Source organism: Delphinapterus leucas, chromosome 15 (assembly GCF_059928025.1).
Source record: "Delphinapterus leucas isolate spDelLeu-1000000601 "Yukka" chromosome 15, BTC_Dleu_Yukka2, whole genome shotgun sequence".
In the NCBI taxonomy this organism is placed as follows: domain Eukaryota; kingdom Metazoa; phylum Chordata; class Mammalia; order Artiodactyla; family Monodontidae; genus Delphinapterus; species Delphinapterus leucas.
Genome location: NC_143143.1, coordinates 86293857 through 86314352, shown reverse-complemented (window position 1 = coordinate 86314352; position 20496 = coordinate 86293857).

The window sequence follows — 20496 nt, the reverse complement described above, 5'->3', positions numbered from 1 at the left end:
AGAGAAACGCCAGAACTGCTTATATTTTTATTGCTGGGCAGCCTGCAGGGGCAGCTGGGCAGGCAGGCCCGGGTCTCAAGTGCCTTCACTGGCGGTGTCGCCTCGCCTGCAGCAGCTGCCCCGGGGCCCCTGGCACCCGCAGCTGCACCTGCCCACCGCGGCCAGGGCCCCGGGGCTGCTGGACAAGCAGACTTGCTAATCAGGGGCTGCTCGTCGTCCACTCCCTTCCCGGGGCTCGTGACAGCGCTGAGCGGATCGTACGATTAACAGGCAAGGCCTTGCCTGTCCGCCCCACCCCAGGCCCCGGCCCCAAAGAGAGGCGCCCACATCCCCACAGGCGGCCCCGGCCACCCCCCAACCCACAGCCGCCACCTTAAACACAGGGGGCGAGGGCATGTGGCTGTCAGTTGAGTGACAAATCCAAGGAAAAAAAGAGCGACAAATGCGATTTTTTCAGCTAAAACAGGTTTACACAGTTCAACTTTAGGGGCCTGAACCAAAGACAAGAAAATCCCATTTTTATGGATCAGCCAGGAAGTACGGCCAATCCACGAAACGAGATTTTTCTGGGGAAACGTAACCTGAGAATTCCACCAAGGAATGCATTCTACTTGGGAAGAACGAAATCGTGAAAATAGAAACATACCAGCAGCTTCCTTCACCAAGTGCATCTGGATAAATATAATTAAATGCTGACCACTGTCCTTCCAAGTCCTACCAGCTGTGATTTTCTTTCATTGTGCGAAACTCCACGTCACTGAAAATATTTTACCCCCAAATGGACTGCTGCCCTCCCTGGAGGTGCCACAAAGCAGTCACTTCCCAGGAGACAATGGGTCGGCACTGAGTTACCATCGGGCACCCGGGCCTGGACCGCCTTTCACCCCAGAAACCAGGGCCCGCGTCACGGTCGTGCTCCCCACGTGGGATGCCGTGTGTATGGGTCTGACCAACACCATCGCCTGCCAGGGAGCCGGCTGGATGCCAGGATGCCCACCTACGGCCCAGAGTGACGCCCGGGTCCCCAGCACATCCTTCTAGCAGGACCCCCGGGTGAGCACAGGGAGGCCGTGCAGGTGAGGCAGATCCCTGAGGTGCTGGGCATCGCGCCCGTGACTGTCCACCTGACTCCAGGCTCTGACACACACCTGGGTGCCCCAGGAGGGAGCTGGCATCTCCGGAGAATGCCTCGCCACCGTGGGACGTGACCGGGGCTCACGGCACCCCCGGACGCGCCCTTCACTGGGCTTATTTCCCAAAAGGAGCCGCGGTGGGCTGAGCGACACCTCCCGCCTGCCAAGTACCCGCAAGGTCACCGCCACCCACGTTCCCCTGACCCTTTAGGACACTAAGAGGCGGTTGCGACTCTTACCCCAATTCGCAGGTGGGAAGACGGAGGCTCAGACGCGCTGGGCCTCGGGCCTGGAGTCCTCGCACGTTCATTCTCGGGTTCCGGGTCCCCCCGTACACGACGAGCCACCAACCTTACAATTCAGGAGGCGCCGTGGACAAGTCTGACGTCGGACGTGTTTCAATGTCATCGGTCGCTTTTCCGGCTTTAACTCTTCTGTCCGCTTGACCTTAAACCTGGGGCAAGCGTCTGTCCCACAGAGTCCAGATCAACCAGGCAGAGGATGTGAGCTCCCCGGGCAGCAGGTGGGATGCTGATGTGGCCCGTGGACGGGTGACCGCGAAGCCGAGGTGACTGGGGAGTCCTCCCCACCGGCCAAACCCGAGTCCAGGAACAGAACCCGCCCACCCGGGCCACGGTCCCGTCGCCGGGGCGGGACGGCTGACAGGAGGTGCCACCGAGAGCCGCCTTCGAAAGCTGCCCGCCTTCAGGGTCCATGGTGCAGGGCCCCCCAGCACCTCCCCGCCCGCGCTGCAGGCGCCCAGCGGCCACAGGCCACTCGCAGGACTGAGGGGACCTGCGGGCCCCGGCTTCCAGCCTCAGCTTCACGGACAGGAGCATCGCAAGGGAGGCGACAAGATGCGACCACTGTGGTCAACTCGCCCCCCACCTGAGCACCTGAGGTCCCTTTCAGGCTCTCCGCGCCCGGCGGGGACAGGCGGGGGCTTCCCGAGTGGACTCCACCACAGGAGTGCCTCCTCGGCTCAAAATGGTGCCCGGTGCTCGCGGCTGACCCCGCCTGACGCCCCCCTGCGCCCCCTGACCCGGATGGAATGCACAGAACCGGAAGTGTGGGCATTCTGGGAAGCAGGAGCGGCGCGGCGTCCAGCGCCGGGAGGGACGGCCTGCGCCCGCGCCGGAAGGGACGACCCGCGCCCGTGCCGGGTTCCGCTGCTATCCAGGCCCCAGCAGGTGAGCGGTGACGTCCCCGAGCACGGTCCCTCTAATGAGACCGAACGTTGGCGTTCGGGGCCCAGTATGTGGAGCATCTTTTCCGTGTCCACACCTGGCATAAACAGAGCACAAAGGAGGTGGGCAGTCCGTTCTTAACTCTAGTTTCACGTGCAGATCTGACACTGAAGGCTGATCACACCATCCACCAAGGGCTCATCATGTTTCACTTCCTTTTCCATTATCACAGCTATCCTAATGGTGGCATCATTATGTGCCAGCAGAAAGCACTCCTGGCGGGGCTGGGAGGACCCAGCTCTCTGCATCCTTGCCTCCTCTGCTCCCTCTTTGCGGCCTCTCTGGACCCAGGACTGCAGCCCCCAGGCCAGCACCGTGGCCGCTGACCTGTGTGCCTGGCCCTGCTCCGAACGGCACTTGTGTGGCTGCTGTGCCCGTCAGGCAGACGTGGGTTTAAAGCCCAGCTCTGCCACTTACTAGCTACCTGACCTCTGCTATGGTATCAAAGCTTGCTGGCCTCAGTTTGCTCATCTGTCAAATGGGGCTGCAATGCCAAGCTTCACAATGTGGCTATGAGGGCTAAAGAAAAATGTACTCAGAGCAACGGTTCTCAACCGGGAACGGTTTTCCTCCACATGCACAGAAAAATAGGAAAGTGACAAAGGGAGGGTCTGGTAGAGATGCAGAAAGGAGGGGCACTGTGTGTGTAACCTGCACACAGCCACCCCATTCATGACGAACTGTTTACGCCTGCATTTGTGCTACGGCAGCAGAGGTGAGCAGGTCCCGCCAGACCTATCCTGCAAAACCTAAAATAACTATCATCTGGCCATTTACAGAAGAAGTTTTTGCCAATGCCTTGTCCTGGCAGCCTTAGATTGCAACCCTCGATTCCAGGCCCTCAGAAAGCCCTGTTGCCTTTCCAAGAGTCTGTGCTGGGACTTCCGCCAGTTTGCATGGGCTTTGCTTACTTACTCCTGTAAACAATGGTCCCTGGTTAAAATAGGTTCCATCAAGTATACTTTAGTGACACCTCCATCCTGCAGACACACTGCTCACACATCAGCACATGTTACGCACTTAGGGACAAACTCTAAGAATACACCAAAACTACTTGGAAAAAATTACAAAACTTTCCTGAGGGATCTCAGTGGTGATAGGGCTAAACGAAAGCATTTGTATGAGGCCACTCCAATCACCCCTGAGAGAAAAACTGACAAACGCAGACACATAATTTGCAAAAGAAAAAAAGGGGAAGGAAAAGCAGATTTTTTAAAAGTTCCCTACCACTCTACTAATTACTAATTAAATAAATGCAAGATTAAATGACATCGTCTCATACCTGTCAGGCCACAAAACACTTTTAAAAGAATGGCCATATGACAGGCCTCAGGCCAAGGAGGCCCGGGAACACGGGTATCTCCCAAGTCTTGGCTGGGAGCACAAATTCCCACTACCTCCCCTGAAACATCCTTTACACGCGTGGATCCAGGGCCATGTAACAAACAGAGCCTCTGAGCCACAAATTCTGAATTCTGCCTCTAATGATTCATCATAAAGAAGTAATGAGAGATGTGCCCTGAGATGCGTTTACATAGATTTTCTTCAGCATCCATCATTTTCAGCAGCAAAGAACTGGAAACGTCCTTCTAGTCCTCCACCACACAGGCACCCCACACATACCGAATATGCATACGTGCCACATGCGTGCACAAACACCCAAATGTCTGCACATATGCACACTCACATGCTTATATGCATGCATGTACCACTCTCACCCAGCACGTGTGCACATACAAACACACGCTATAGCCATGATCACACATTATCACACCAGTCACTTGAATGTGTATGCACGTGTGGTATGTACACACGACAGCACCCACATGCTTGCACACAGGTACATAACAATACACAAGGGTGCCCACATGACTACACACACGTGTACTCGTGATATCATACCATGCCTATACACAGTGTGTGCGCACGCACACACACACGCACACGCCTGACATGCCAAGTGATTAAATGTGGCTGTTCAGGGGATGGAGACAAACTTACACTAACTTACTTTTTGTGTGTTTTTCAGTTTATCAAGTTTTCCAAAGTAAATTGCTTGACATTTTAAAAATACAAAATGTTCTATTAAAGTGAGAGAGAGAAGGATGAAAGGCAGTTGCTTTTGAGAAAGAAGCATCTTATCTAACATGTGTTCCCAGAGGTTAACTCTTGTGTTATGTCCTCATTAATTCTGCTCCTGACTGGCCTCTTCCCCACTTGTCTTTCTCCTCCTCTGTGTGGCTCTCTCCACAGCAGCTGGAATTTTCAAAGCAACATCCAAACAGATCCAGAATGGGGCCAGGGCTCACTCATTCTGCAGGGGCAGGGTGTTTTATTTGGGTTTATTGGGAGCAGCCAGGCTGGTGGACAAGGAGATGCTGGGTCCTCTTGTGAGAGATGCACATTCTGGGGTCCACCCCGACGGACGTTAGACACACATGTCCCGTCGGGCCTCGGTGCTGGCCATGTGGACTCCCACCATGAGTTTTGGTGCTGTCCTGGTGCACACGGGGTTCGCCTGGGTCCCCACAAGGCCTCACGTTAGTGCTGGAGCCGGCAGGGGGTGGCGGGGGCGGGTGGAGGGAAACCCTCGCCCACGGAGAACTCTGACAGCTCCGAGCCACCGGAGAGGCCTGCCCACACGCTGGGCTGTCTAGGACTCCACCTCTGTCCACAGCTGGCCCAGCCCAGGCTCTCTGGCCCATCTGTGGACCATCTTACCATTTTCCCTCCCATTTTTCTAAAAAAATTCACAACTTCCAAGGAAACATTTCATCACCGAGGGAAAATGGAAAACCGGTAGCACGTACCACAAAGAGACGCAACCGTCAAGATCTGTCAGAATGTTGGGAACAGTGATGCTATGAGATCTTACATGGACGCTGCTGCCCCTCGCCCCCGGCCCTTCCCAGGGAGAGCAGCACGACTGGAAAGCTGCCGAGGACGTCCTGGCCCCAAGGTCCTCACCAGGGCGGCAGGGGCACACTGCACGCGCGACGCCACCGAGTCACGCGATTGCGGTCCCCCCCCAAGGCTTTTATGTTAACTGACTCTGTGGTTTTACGGAAGTACTTGCATTTAAAAGGGAAATTTGTATCGCCGGCTAACATCGCGCTTGTAAACAAGCACAGTGAGAGCAAAATAATATCGTTAAATTCTTGCTCCATGCCTGGTACTGGCTCCCTCTGTGAAACAGTGAGGACATCCTGGGGCCCACCTCAGGCCTTGATGTTGGGAGAGAATGTAAAGGGCGGTGGCTTCTCCTACGCTGCATGCGCCACGGGAACCCTGGATCCTTCTGGATGCAGGGAGGCACCGCGGAGCCCGACGCTTTGGGGGTCTTCAGGCTCCGATAGCTTGTATGTGAGCAAAGTGCAGTTAAAATCCGCTTTCCCACCTCGGTGGGGGCTTCTGGTCAAAACAAGCTGTCCTCACAGCACTGCTTGCCTGCACCACGCCCAGCCCCGAGGCCCAGCCCCGAGGGACCACGCATCCTGCCCACCCAGCCCCAGCAGTCAAGGCTCACGGCCAGCAGGAGGGTGGTCCTACCTTGGAGGCCCTGGGCACCACCGTCCACTCGGGCCTCCTCTGGCCTGCGGTCAGCACGGAGCCCTATTCTAAAGATGCCAGGCCAGGCCGTCTCCTTCTCCCCAGAGAGGTTTTCTTCCTTGCAACCAGTGGGCCCTGGTTAAGGTGTCCCCTCCTATCCAGCAATGCAGCTTCAAGACGGTGTCACAGGCTCACAGGAGTGCTGGCCTTGTGACATAGAGCAGAGTCCAACCCGTGGTCACGGACTGTCGGCCTGGTATTCGGCCCAGAGACCTGTTGTGCTTGGCTCGTGGAATGTTACAAGATTGGGAGTTTTCACACCAGGGTCCAGACTGCCTGTGTGTCCAGCAACTGGAAACAAGGCCAAGTCTGCGTCCCCCCAGCGCTCAGGCCAGGGCATCACCCTCAGAGGCGCCGAGTCCTCAACACCCCTTACTGTCTCCCCTCTGCCCCCCAGCCCCTGGGGGGCCTCATGGGGCAGGATCCTTCTCCCGCCCAGGAGGACAGCACCCGTGGATGACTGGCCCCAGCAGGTGCACTGGGGGGGGGGGTGGAAGTTCCAGCTGCTGACCTTCCCAGGCCGAGCCGCATGATGGTCTCTACGGCAGGGACCGCCAAGGGGCAGGGGAGAGGTGGGGGCCCAGGCCCCTCAGGAGGGGCAGGGGGCCTCCAGAGAGGACTTGCTGCCTGAAGGGAGAAGAGGTAGGCCCTTCCCAAGGAAAGAAAGTAAAGGGATGAAGGGCCAAGGAATTCCAGCTATGGGGGAGAGAGGGGGGCAGGGAGCTGCAGTGGGGGAGTGGGAAGGAGTGTGGCAGTCACGAGAACCTGCGCAGGCAGGGCTGTGGATGACATCGGGGGGATTAGAGCAGAGCAGGGACACGACCTGTCACCCACTCAGCGACCAGCCGTGAGTGTCCCTCTGAGCCCGGCCAGCACAGGCCCTGTGTGCTCTCAGAACCATGATGCAGCAGAGGGAGGCGTGACGGGCAAGAGGATAACAGGAGGGGCTTCTGGGCAGCCACAGCGCCCCAAGGCAGACAGAAGAGGGAGGCCAGGAGGGCGACGGGTGGACAGGGACACCCCCCCGGCGAGGGGCCAGGAGCCCAGTGCCTGAGACAGGAAGTAGTGCCCGGAGCAGAGCAGAAGGTCCCTCGCAGGGGCCCCAGGACAAGGATGAAGAAGAGAAGGGAACCAGGGGCAGAGGGCACGTGGCTTAGCCAGGAGCCCAGCGAGGGAACAGGATGAGGAGGGCGCACAGCCTTGAGGGCGGCTGCGGCTCTGCTTCCGAAGCTCCTTCTTGGCATTTTGGCAAAGGGTGCATTTGAAAGCAAGAGCTGAGAGGCAGCAAGGCCCCTGCGAGGACTGAGCCATCCGCCGGGCGGGAGGCCCAGGCGCCTGGACCCTCCCGGCTGTGCCCGGCCACCTGCCCAGCACGCGAGTGTCCCTGGATGTGCACTCCGTACAGCCCGGCTGCAGTGGAGACCTGGAGGGGACAGCTCTCAGGAAGGGCAGTCGCGGGGCCACGGGGCTTCTCATCCCTAGAAATGCAGGAGTGTGGGCAGCCCTCAGAACGAGAGGCGGGGGCAGCCAGAAGCAGCCCCACCCCAGGTCCGCAGCTCCCAGCAAGCTCAGCACGCTTCCACGGCCTCCAGTGTCTGTTAGGCACCGGCTGCAGCAAACACCGCGGGTCAGTCTTCAGTCTCCACGCGGAAGGAGCCTCGCTGTCGGACTCTGAAGCTAGCCCCCGCTTAAGAAGTGAAGCTCATCAGATTCACGCCTTCCGGATCACTGAGTCAGTTGGTCCCCCGTGCAGGTGAGGCCCCAGGGCCCCCAGGCCCTTCCTCAGAGCCTCCAGCATCCCACAGGCTCATCACCCAGAGCAGCGAGGGGTGACCTGTAGAGTCTCAATTCTGCGCTCCTGGAGGAGACCCCCTCCACCCCCTCCCACATTCCCTTCCTGCCCAGTAGCCTCTGTTTCTCTAGCACTTTGAACGTTCTCCTCTTGGAACAATTACTGTAAGCCCTGAGCTGTTTCCTGGGAACTGAGCCCCAGGATAGGGCCTCTGGTTCTCGCAGCTGGAAAGGCATGCCCTCCCCCGCCACCCCCAGCCAGGTGGGCTGCTGCCTGGAGTCCCTGTGAGCCGAGCCCTGATAAAGAGCCAGTCCTCAGCCCACGGACACGTCATTTCAGCATCAAGAATGAGAACTACCTGCCTAACTACAGCTCCAAAACATCACTACCTCATCTGGGAGGCCGTGGGCTCAGCAAAGCAGGGGAAGGAGATGGATCAATACCAAGTTATCAGCCAAGTGGTTTGATTCCTGCACATTTAAGCACACAGGCACCTCTGGATCTCGATCCCCTCAGGTCAGCATCATTTTACAGAGGTGCCCGATTCTCAGCAGTGAAATGATACTGGCAGACAGGCCTACCTGGGGAGGGGAGGAGGTGGCAGGGAGGGGGCATAGGTCAAACAGTTTTAAAAACAAATCAGAAGTCAGTAGGTGGTTGTCCTTGGCGCCCTGACCCCCGGGCGAGGAACCACCTGCCTCACAGATACCCAGACCAGCCAAAAGCCTGCTGAGTAGTTTACCAGATGACAGCAGAGGTGCTTTTCACCCAGGCTACAACACAGAGAAAAGCGCCAGCAGCTGAAATGTGAGGGCCTATTGGCCTGATGGGCACCCAGTCTGCAGTTCCTGGTCTGGACTGGAGCTGGAACAGTCAGCCCTGCCCCAGCTTCATCAGAAGGCCTATGAGCCTCTGTGCAGAAAAAAGCACAGAGGGAGAGGCTGGTGGGCACTAAAACTCCCGGTGCAATAATTGTCGTCGTTATCCAATTATGCTCGGAATACCTGAAGCTAACACGGCCCACAGAGGGGCAATTCCATTAGACTGAGACCCACTTGTCTCACTTTACTTTGATAACGGCTTAATAAATAAACTGAGTGAGTCCTAACACAGAGTTGCAAAATGAAAAATACTTTGGCTTTTCCATTTTATGCCCCTCATTCTCTAATTATCTCACTTTCATATTTTCTTGCTTATCAGTTCCAGGCTCTGCCTCCTCCAGAAGGTGGGAAAAGCTCATCTCTTTCTCCTGCAAAGATCCCTTCCTGGGAAGGCGTTCCCTGGGTGTGCGCTGGGCCATCTATCTTCTTTCTCCAGACCTAACACACAGTTACCTAGAAAACACACACACTCAGAGTAAGACCATAATTGGGGCAGCCATAGAGGAGAGTACAATCAACATTACATTATTGCATATTTTAATAAAACTATGAGACAAAGGAGGTGGAGGGAATTAATTTCACTTAGCTCAGGCAGAAGGGAAGGGAGAAGGCCCCAAAAGAGGGCCCAGTGGAGAGATGACATTTGGATCAGGAGGCCCTGGAAGATTCCCCAGATGCAGGGGCAAGCTGGGAAGGGTGGCAGCTGAGACAAAGGCACAGAGCAGGGGAGGGCTGGCAGGTTCTAGCTACCTGGGCAGGTGATTCAATGCTGGTGCCTGGCACGGTGGGCATGCCATGGGGAAGAAGGGAAAGAGCTGGGGGGAACATGGCACAAAGGGCCTAAGACTCTCCGGGATCCACTGATAATGGGTCAAGGATAGCTGTGGTTACTTTGACATCTAGGAATCCAAAGACCCACAGGGTTTATGAAGTGAATCACCACCATCAATGGCAAAATGAACAACGCAATATATTAGTGACAAGTGTGGGGACAGGAAGATGGCAGAAGCACGGGGTCACAATTATCTACTGCTCCACGGTGGCCGCTAATCGTCTCTTCCCCCAGCCCCGAGATCAGCACCTGGATCAAGAATGCCCCCGTAGGGCTTCCCTGGTGGCGCAGTGGTTGAGAGTCCACCTGCTGATGCAGGGGATGCGGGTTCGTGCCCCAGTCCGGGAACATCCCACATGGCGCGGAGCGGCTGGGCCTGTGAGCCATGGCCGCTGAGCCTGCGCGTCCGGAGCCTGTGCTCCGCAACGGGAGAGGCCACAACAGTGAGAGGCCCGCGTACCGCAAAAAAAAAAAAAAAGAAAAAAAAAAAATGCCCCCGTAGATCGAGGCACTTATCCCAAGTCTAACCAAGTGCATCTAACTTCAACCCTTCAGATCATTTAAAAGCAAAGGCATAGACACATCACAGGTACAAAATCTATGGAATTATGTTCAGTTCAAAACTGCAGATACGCACTTCTGGTCCTACATTCTAAGCTTAAGAGTTCAAACAGAAATGAGACTTTAATTTTTGCTCAGGAAAATAAAAATAGGTTAATAGGGTCCAGTCAAGCTGCTAGAAGAGGTTTTTCTGTGCCAAGAGACAGGCACCGCGAGTTTCCCTAAACAGGTTATCATTTTAACATTGTAAAGCACTAGACTTATTTTTTAAATAGCAAAACTACAATTATCTCTGCACGTCCTGTATCGCCGCTCTGCAGTGCTCCCGTAACCATCCGACTGTCAGTGATATGGCTGGGATGAGCGTGTCTGTGCCACGCTAGACGGCCAGCCTTATCAAAGCCCAACTGCATTAATCCTTTTCCTTACATCAAAAATCAAATAACTTCCTGGAGAGAGGCTATACAGTCTCACCAAGAGCAGTTCCACTGGTAGACAGTTGAGTTGAGATTAACAGCACAATATGTTAGGAAATAAACAGATAAGCGTTTGCCTCCGCAGCTGCTGGTTGACACTCAGAGCTCAAGACTCCTTCAGAAAAATACAGGCAAGCGTCCAGAGTCGCACCCGTTCTCACCATCAGCCTTCACCACCCAGGAGAGAGCCCAGGAAGTTGGGCAAGAAACAACGCCCTCACCCACGATGCCATTTCCCATCAACAAAAGTTTTTACCTGCGTGGCATTTAAGCAAGAAGGAAATAATATTTCAAAACTGAAGAGAGAAGTGCAGTAAGGCAACGCCTGAACAGCTGCAGGAGGGGATGCCTCCCTGATAAAATAACCACCTTTCAAAGGGAGAAAACAATGGGATTTTCTGCCCACGGAGAGGAGCAGATTTAGAGGGAGGGGGCCTGCAGCCTCCTTATCTTGGGAGCAGCCCTTCTGCTCCCCTGGGGCTGGACGAGGTGACTAATTAGTGCCTCCTTGAAGCTGTAACCTTAGAAAGCCACTGGGGGACTTTCTATTTGCATGTCACCGAGTGACATCCTTCCAGAATCCTCCTTTTAGAACCCAACAATGGAGCATGTCTGCCAGCACAGGGGCTGCCAGGAGGACACAGGCCTGGCTTGAAAAGAATTCTGTCATACAGAGTGAAGTAAGTCAGAAAGAGAAAGACAAATACCATATGCTAACACATATATATATGGAATTTAAGGAAAAAAATGTCATGAAGAACCTAGGGATAAGACAGGAATAAAGACACAGACCTACTGGAGAACGGACTTGAGGATATGGGGAGGGGGAAGGGTGAGCTGTGACAGGGCGAGAGAGAGGCATGGACATACATACACTAACAAACGTAAGGTAGATAGCTAGTGGGAAGCAGCCACATGGCACAGGGATATCGGCTCGGTGCTTTGTGACCGCCTGGAGGGGTGGGGTGCGGAGGGTGGGAGGGTGGGGAGGGTGGAAGGGAGGGAGGGTGGGAGGGAGGGAGACGCAGGAGGGAGGAGATGTGGGAACATATGTGTATGTATAACTGATTCACTTTGTTATAAAGCAGAAACTAACACACCATTGTAAAGCAATTATACCCCAATAAAGATGTTAAAAAAAAAAAAAAAGAATTCTCTTCTTGGTGCCTCTTTTGTGCGGGGAGGAAAAGCCATTCATGACACAATTTTATGTTAAAGAAGGAAGCAACCAAGTCCCCTGTCCTCTGGTCTTTCTCCCTCAGCCCTGCACCCCTTCCCATCCCCGCCCACAATCAACTGCCTGATTTAAACACAGCCTCCGAGTCCCGACCTGCCCCCCCCCAAACCTGGCACATTGAGGGGAGACCTGTCACCTCTCATTTGTATCTTTCAAGCGGGAAAAGGCAAAACCAAGATTCTCTTACATCGTGACAGAACCATCACGTGAGCGGCACCTCTTCCGGGGGAAAGGCACAACCTCCAGGCTGACGGTGCTGAAAAATCAAATTCCTATTTTAGGTTCACGTGGCCTCGCCCACTGTGTGAGGCTGACAGGTGAGAACCACCAATGCTACATCAGGTGAGCATAGAGGATTTAAACACAGACACGTGACCCTCCAGGCTGAAGCCTCACGGTGGAAGATGCTGGAGCCCAGGCCTGTGGCTCCACGCCAGCCCAAGGGGAATTCAGTCCTGCTCACAAAGAAATCAGAAAGGCAGCCCCCTGGCCCCTCCCTTGCGCTGATTCAGCGAGGCTGGACATGAGGACCGTCGTCTATCACTTAGGAAGAAGGAGCGCCCCTGTCAATGGGCTGCACTTAATACAGCGGAAGATGAGGGAATCGAAGGGCACTGGGAAATTAACACACAAGGGATGATCCTTCAAGCCGGGCCCTACAAGTTTCCTCTAATTACAGGCATCTGCTCTGCCCGAGCAAACCTGCATCCCAGGTAAAGCACAGAAGACGTGGAGAGAGGTGGGAGAGGCTCAGATGAGAAGGCTCTCCCATCCCATACCCTAGTCTATCCTGTGAAACTCTGGAAAGTTCCAGAACCTCTGTGTGCTGGAATTCCAAAAAGTGGAGACAACCCCATTCTCATTCCAGGGGCTGCAACAAAAGTCTGTCGCTGTCATCATATTTAAAATCAAAGATCTTTAGAGAAGGCTATGCTTGTTGTATTTCAAATGCAAATATCCCAGGACGACCTACAAATACAGTTCAGGTTTATCAGGGTGGGGGACAGATCTTATGTCATAAAGACGCATCTGCAGTTTCTAGGACTAGAAATCCAGAGCATTTGTTAAGTGTTTAAACCCAAAATACCCCAGTGAAACACTCCCAGCAGTTGGGAGACACTCTCCCTTCCAGCAAAGGTGCCACTGCGCAGCCGGAAGGAAAGACACTTGAGGTTCAGGCGGTACCCCTGCCCCTCGTCATTTTCAAAGGATCCAAGACTTCAAAATGGATTTCAAAGGCTGCTGCAATTTTCGCAGCATGGTAGAAAATTGACGTTTACCAGCCATTAACCTTTCAAGCACGGAACAATTTTTTTTTTCTTACATGGAAGTATATCTTACACTCCTCTGCAGATAAATCCTTAAGCTGTCCAGCTCCTTAAAAGTCACTCTCTGTTCTCAAGAAAATATAGTTCTATAATTTTACGGACTTTTGATCACAATTTTATCGCCTTCAGCCCTTTGCTGGTATTCTGTTTTTATCTTAAAATGTAAGAACTAGATAAGACAAGTGGTATAATCCCTTCTTTGCATCTGAGGGAAGGTGGGAAAGAGTAAGATAACTTGAGAAAAAAGCATCCGGCTTTAAACAGTGAGGAGCCTGCAGGATGGTGACAGCTATCTTTGGACACTCATTGCCTAATGACTCCATTAGCTCGTCACGCCCCAGCATTAAAGGTGATATGACATAATCCAATCATACCCAGCCCTATTAATAAATAACGGTTGTGAAATTATGTCCATGTGCGGCCTCCATTCCCCATGAGCCTACAAAGCTTTAAATAAGCCTCTCCATCATTTGTTTATTCAATTTTAAAAACATGCCTTTTGCCAAAAGGTCTCTGGCCTCACGTAAGAATGTAAAGGTCAAGAAGGGAAAACGTCCCCAAACAAAACCATAAAAAATATCAAATCAAGCTGCCGTCTAATGGAAAACTTACTGCTCCAAAGGCCAGCTCATCACCTCTCAGGGGCAAGGAGGAGGAGAGTCTGGTCATCTAACAAGAGCAGTGACCAAGATGCAGGCTGGCAGTGGCCTGCTGTCCACGGGCCAGGCTCGGCTTCCCGCAGGTCACACGTCAGTCCTGCTGGACCCTCGAGACCAGCCTGGGCAGTGAACTGTCATTTCCTCCTGGGGAAGCAGTGCCGGCGGTCACATCAGACACGGCACGTGCCTAGTGCCACACAGCTGATGACGGGGGCGCCGGGTCTGCACCCCCCAGGCTATCAGACCCCCTGCCTCGGGGGTGCCCGGTCTCCATGGGGGGAATCGGGGCCAAGGTGATGGACAGAACAGGGCAAGGGCAGGCCTCAGGAGGCAGGCTGCCCCACTTAAACAACTGTCCCCAAACCATCCAGCATCAGCGTCCCCTGCTTCGTAAAAGGGGGCTAATAATGCGCTCTCCTCAGAGGGTGGTGGTTGGCACCGGCAAGGTGCCTGGCGCAGAGGAAGCCTAGATCCACAGACTAGAAAACAGAACAACGGTCCTCCCAACTCCTCGGATGGGACCAGACGCAAGCATGGGACAGGGCGCCCGTGGGAGCCTGGTACTCACCACAGGGGCTGCATGACCCAGCTCACCCAGTTTACAGCGTCCATAACCCAATGCCATGCAAACAGCCTGACCATCAAGAGAAAGCAACGACACGGCTGATCCAGAACGTTCCAACCCGAGGGCCTTCCGCCTCTGCTCCGGCTGCCCTGGGTCACTCATGGGGAGATGTGTCGCATGCAGCCCGAGGGGCCAGCTGGAGCAGCGCCTGGGGCCTGAGAATCCTGGTGCCCAGTGGCAGTGGTCATGCAAAGGCCAGGCCCATTCCCATGCCAGTCGCCGGCCCTTGGGTTGCTTGCCCATCCCAACCCCAAAAGACAGGATGGCCACAGCCACTCCCTGCCAATTAAGACCTGGAGCCCCCTGGGATACCCAGGGCTCCCCATCAACACAGACCCAGCAGGCAGGGCGGCTTGCAACAGTCTGGTCCCAGGAATGCAGGAGGCTACCTGCAACGCAGCCGCAGATGGACAGGGACAGGGTCAGGGCCTTGGAACCTGAGCTGAGCAGCCGCCTTCCTGGGGAAAGCCCGCTCACCTCTGCTTTCCGGAGGGCTAAGGGGCCAGGCAGCAAAAACGCGGCTGCTCGAGACACGGAAAGGACACTGGGAGCCAGAAATAATGCCTTTTTGCATTTGTAGAGTAAAGCAGTTCTGGGGAGAGAAGAGGCATATTCGATGAATGCTTTCCTTCCGGAGAGCACCCGCTCCTTCACGTGCATCTCCACAGTGGCAGGGAGCGTGCCTTTCCTTCTGCAGCAGCAGTGGTTCAACGACACACTCCCAAACGCAGACCTTCAGGTTAACAAGATATTTACAGTGTATCTATGTGATACTATCTGAGCTATAATCCTTGCTAAAATTCCATTTGACCGGGAAGGATAATGGGAGGAAAGCAAATGTTCACATACATTTGAATTCCAATGAAACTGTTCCGTGTCAGGCTCTATAATACGAGATCCTACATTTCTGTACTGACGTGCCCCGTTTACTGTTCTGGGGAGATGGAAACCACAGCATCCTTCCCACCGCCCACCTGAGCAGCACTTTAGGATGTTGGTTACCTCCTGGCAGAGCCCCTCATGGAAAACACACTTTCTCATGAGGGATGCTGAGCGCTGGAATTCTGAAGGTAAACGTCCTCTAGACCTGAAGCCTTCAGGCTTTAAGGAACATCAGCTTCCCTGGCAGTTGGATTAAATAGGCAGAGTCCTAGGGCACAGACCCAGGATTTCTAGTTCAGTGTGTGTGTGAGTTTCCTGGGGCTGCTGTAACAAGTGACCACAGACTTAAAAAAAAAAAAAAAAGAGTATTCTCTTGAAGTTCTAGAGCCCGTAAGTCTGAAATCCAAGTTGGCAGGGCTGCACTCCCTCCACAGGCTCCAGGGGAGCGTCCTTCCCACCTCTTGCAGCTCCTGGTCCCCCGCGTGTCCTTGGCTTGTGGCCTCACCACTCCAGGCTCTACTTCCATCGTCACACAGCTTCTCCCCTGTGTGTGTGTGTCTCCTCTTCTGTCACCTATAAAGACACTTGTCACTGGATGCAGGGCCCTGGATAATCCCGGGTGATCTCAAGATCCTTAGCTTAGTTGAACCCGCAAAGACCGTTTCTCCAAACACGGTCACAGTCACAGGTTCTGGGTTGATGTATCTTTTGGGGCCACCGTTGTCAACCACGAATTGGCCCTTGCCATGGGCACTTGCCATCCACCTCTACAAGGATTAAATCACATGTTGCTGTGGCTGCTGACCTTCGACACCCCCTGAAAGGAGCTCAGGGTGGAGAGCAGAGATGAGGGACTCTGTGCTCTGGAAAAAACTGGCAAAACAGGTCTTCAGATAGTTAGATATTTCCAGGAGCCAATTTTATGAGCCCACTTCTTGTATCTCCTCGTATCTAGAAGAGCACTAAAATCCTTCATGGTGACGTCTGCTCCTTGTGACTAGCAGAAACCTTCTGCAAAAAGGTATGTGTTTGTTTGCATGTACTCCCCCTTCACCAAAATCACATCTATACTGACCTTCCCCCCAACCTCTTTGGAGCGATTTCTCAGAGCTCTCTGAGATGCTGTCTCCCAGGCTACAGTCCTCATTTTGCCCCCAGTACAACTTAACTCACGACTCTCACACTGCATTTTTTTTAAGTCGACACCATCCAACCCACTACAGTTGGTGTGGGAGGGGACCCAGGAGCCTGCCGGGTTTAACAGTTTAACCCCCAGGCAGGCAGTTCCTGGACCACACTTGGACATCCTGCCCCTCTTCAGATAAGGAAACCAAGGCCTAGAGAAGGGAGGGCTGCCCCCATTCAGCTCCTCTCCCAGGAGAACTCCCCACCCTCACTCCTCCCCTGCCCCGCTGGACGCAGAAGACTGGGGCGGGAAGCTTAGCACACGTGCACACCGAGGGTCCCTCTCGGCTCTCCAGGCAGATCAACATCGAAGGTGTTCAAACACATTTGGGCAGCAAAAACCAAGCAAAACGAAACTCTAACATTTCTCCAAGTCAGACGCACACGCACGGGTGCGCACTCCCGAAGGGGGCCAGTCTGGAAGGCGAGCCATCCTCTCTACCTGGCTCAAGGATAAGGAGAGCGAGGCCCCCTTCTTGGACAGACATGGGGTCTGCACCCCGACCCCGGGGCTGGAACTGAATTAAACTGTATTCTAAACGGAAAGCACACCTGTTCCAGGCCAGGAAGGCCTGCAGCTTCTCCCGGGGCCTCTCTCTGGGCAGGTAAGCTCCCACCCCCAGGAGGCCCGTCCTCCTACCTGACAGGCAGCGGGAGGCACTCCCCTGCCCTGCAGACATTTATCTGTCGCTGAAGGCCTCCCTTAATCCTTCCTAAATCTCCACAGGAGGCAAGAAAACACAGTGAAGCTGAACAAGGCGCAGTTAAAGCAGCCGGATTGGAAGCTGCTTCAGACGGGTTTTGTGGCCACCGTCACCTTTCAGAGTCTCCAGAGTGGCAAATCCCCGTCTCAGGACCCAAGAGGAAGCTGCCAACCAGGGTCCTAACTAGAGACGCCGTAGGCGGGAGCTCCTAGAGTGAGGCAGGATGGGATGAGGGCCACGGGGGGCAGGGCTCAGGGCTGCAGCTTTGGATGCAAACAGGTCTCCCTAACCCGTCTCCCACTGGGTTACTGAATCGCCCTGGGCCTCACTTTCCTCTCCGTGAAGTGGGGGTGCCCGCATGAACCGCCGAGGGTCCACAGGAGCCGAGTGAAGAACACAGCACAATGCCCGAGACACAGCAGGTCCTCAGCATGCGGCGGCCTGCGGGAGGCCCCAAGGACACCCACGTCCAAATCCCCGAACCTGCGAGTACGTCACCTTCGTGGCAAAAGGGCCTCTGCAGATGTGCTCAAGTCCAGGACCTGAGATGGGAGGTGATGCTGGACTATCTGGGGGTGGGGGGCCCAGGGTCCTCACGGGGTCCTTATGAGCAGAAGAGGCAGTCAGGGAAGGTGATGTGACCGTGGGGAGCTGCGCCGGTGCTGGTGTGAAGGTAGAGGAAGGGGCCGCGAGAAAAGGACAGCAGTGGGGCCTCGAGAAGCTGCAAAGGCAGGAAACGGATTCTCCCCGGAGCTTCCAGAAGGATCCAGCCTGCCCACACCTGGATGTTAGCCCAGGGGGACCCATGTTGGATGGAGTCTGATGTCCAGAAGAACAAGCTGATAAAATCGGTGTCTTTTAAGCTGCTACATTTATGGGTCACTTGCACCGCACTAGAAACGCATACAGTCCTCAAGCTAAGCAGATCCCTCCCTGGAAAAGGCAGTGTGGGAGCGGAAAGTCTTACAGCCCACACAGGCCAGGTGGGCTGGGGGCGTGGCCTCTGACTGCCCTGAGCCCACAGGTGTCTTGAAGGCATTAAACGTGAGTACATATTAGCATATAATAAGTCCTCAAAAAACACCACGTGCCCCTGATGCAGGCTGGAAGGGAAAGGGCCTTTGGTAGCAAACACTAGTCCAAGATAATTAAGTAGGTTTTTGTTCAGTTTTGTTCTCTTTTGTTTAAGGAAAGGAGTGGAGGTGGGGAGAGGTGGCTGAGACAGTACCAGAGGCCACCAGGAGAGGGCAGCCTAGAGCCTGGGCAAAAAGTCACCAAAATTCTTAGTTTTTAAGCAAAAAGGGAGCGCTTTTACCAGCCTGTCTTACAACATAGCACAGCCCTCTCTGAAGATTACAAGAAAAACAATGAGGTTTTGCCATGAGGTTTTACAAGAGCACACTGGGGAGAACTTTACCACCCTTGACGGAAAGACAGTCACGCAGCTTACAGTTTTTTGTATAGTGGAATTCACTTGGAGTAAGAATTTTTTTTAAATAAATGTTATTTATTTTATTTATCTTTGGCTGCACTGGGTCTCCGTTGCTGTGCGCGGGCTTTTCTCTAGTTGCATCGAGCGGGGGCTACTCTTTGTTGTGGTGCGCGAGCTTCTCATTGCAGTGGCGTCTCTTGTTGCAGAGCATGGGCTGTAGGCGCACGGGCTCAGTAGTTGTGGCTCACGGGCTCTAGAGCGCGGGCTTCAGTAGTTGTGGCACACGGGCTTAGTTGCTCCGTGGCATGTGGGATATTCCCGGACCAGGGCTCGAACCCATGTCCCCTGCATTGGCAGGTGGATTCCTAACCACTGCACCGCCAGGGAAGCCCCGCTGGAGTAAGAATTGCTCCTTCAAAGAGTCAGAATAACAGGAACATTCTTTGAAAAAATGAGTGCTGGCTTCCTCACTCGCTCTCAGTTTGTGGTTAGTTCTGGCATCCACCTAACCATGCTCCAAAGAAAAAGAAAGAAGGACACAAGGAAGGAAGGAGGGAAGGACCTAGAATCGGAGGCCCCTGCAAACACTGAGGACCCCAGAACCAGGCAGAAAGGACCACCTGCAGACGGAGGGCCCTCTCTCCCGCACAGCCCCCGCATACCACAGAGGTGGTGACAGGAAGCCCAGCCTGGTCAGGTGGGCGGCCTCCTTCAGACCAGGGTTGTCAGCTTTTCTCAGGAGCCTCATCGAGGTCCCCCAGGCTCTGAGCCGCAGCGGGAGTGGTTTATGACACTGTCCCGAGCCTCAGCCCTGCCCCCATCAAGTGTGTGCCAGGACGGCTGGCTCCTGTAGGCTTTCTCTGCTGTGTCCCCAACGTGGGCAGAGTCTGAGAGCTGAGTGAGAGTGTGGTTCTGGGACTGTCTGCCACATGCCCGGAATCGCACATTCCTGCTGTCATCGCAGAATCCTGCTCTTCTAAAACCAAGGCCAGTTTTGCCAACCCAAGGTGTCCACCAAGTTTGGACCCACTTCAGATGGGCCCTTCCACATCAGCAACTGCAGTCAAGCACTTCTGGATAAACTGGGCCTCTGTTTGTTCCAAACGTTCAAGGTGAGAAACAATTAGCACGTCTGAATGCCTGATAATTGCCGGTTTTATGACGGTGCCCCTGAACATCTGGGGTGTCTCTTGTCCGCTCAAGTGCTCTAGAAACCATCTCCGTTCACATTACAGGGGAGATGTAAATAAGCTAAGAGCGTGGGTCTGAACATGAGGGAAAACAGAGCGAACTGCATGCATTTAGGCCAATCTCTCAACCTCCTCAATCTTCAGTTTCTGATCCATACAATGGGAATAATTTTACCTCCCCAGAAAGGCTTTTGGGAGGATTACACGGGACGTGTGCCGAGGCTGGCACAGACCCGGCTGGGACGCAATGTTATAAGTATATAAAGTTTCACATTCCCTCATCCTAAGTCTCCATTAAAATACGTATTTCTGAAATGCAAAAATCTTAATCTTCAAACTGCAGTGTGGATGAGTCCGTCATCCTCACGTCTAACTGGTGTGTGTGCCTCTGAGATGAGGATTTTTATTTCATGACAGTTGACTAGAGAGGGCACAGGGGGTAGAGGGTGCTGGGGGGCGCTCCTGATCCATGGCCTTAGGGACCCAGTGAGGAAGGCCAGGCACTAGCACCTCCCTCCAGGCTGCAGGGGGAGCAACAGAAGCGGTGGCCGGGCCCGCACGCGGTGTGGTGGCCGAGGGCAGGGGCTGCAGTCCTTGGCCTCCTTTTGGTTTTAAACACGGCTATCAGGGCCCTCCATCGGCGTGAGCTTTGGCGCGTGGGCAGCGCATAAAGCAGGCTTTTTGTGCTTTATCACTGTGCTGTTCTTACCTCTTATCTGATAG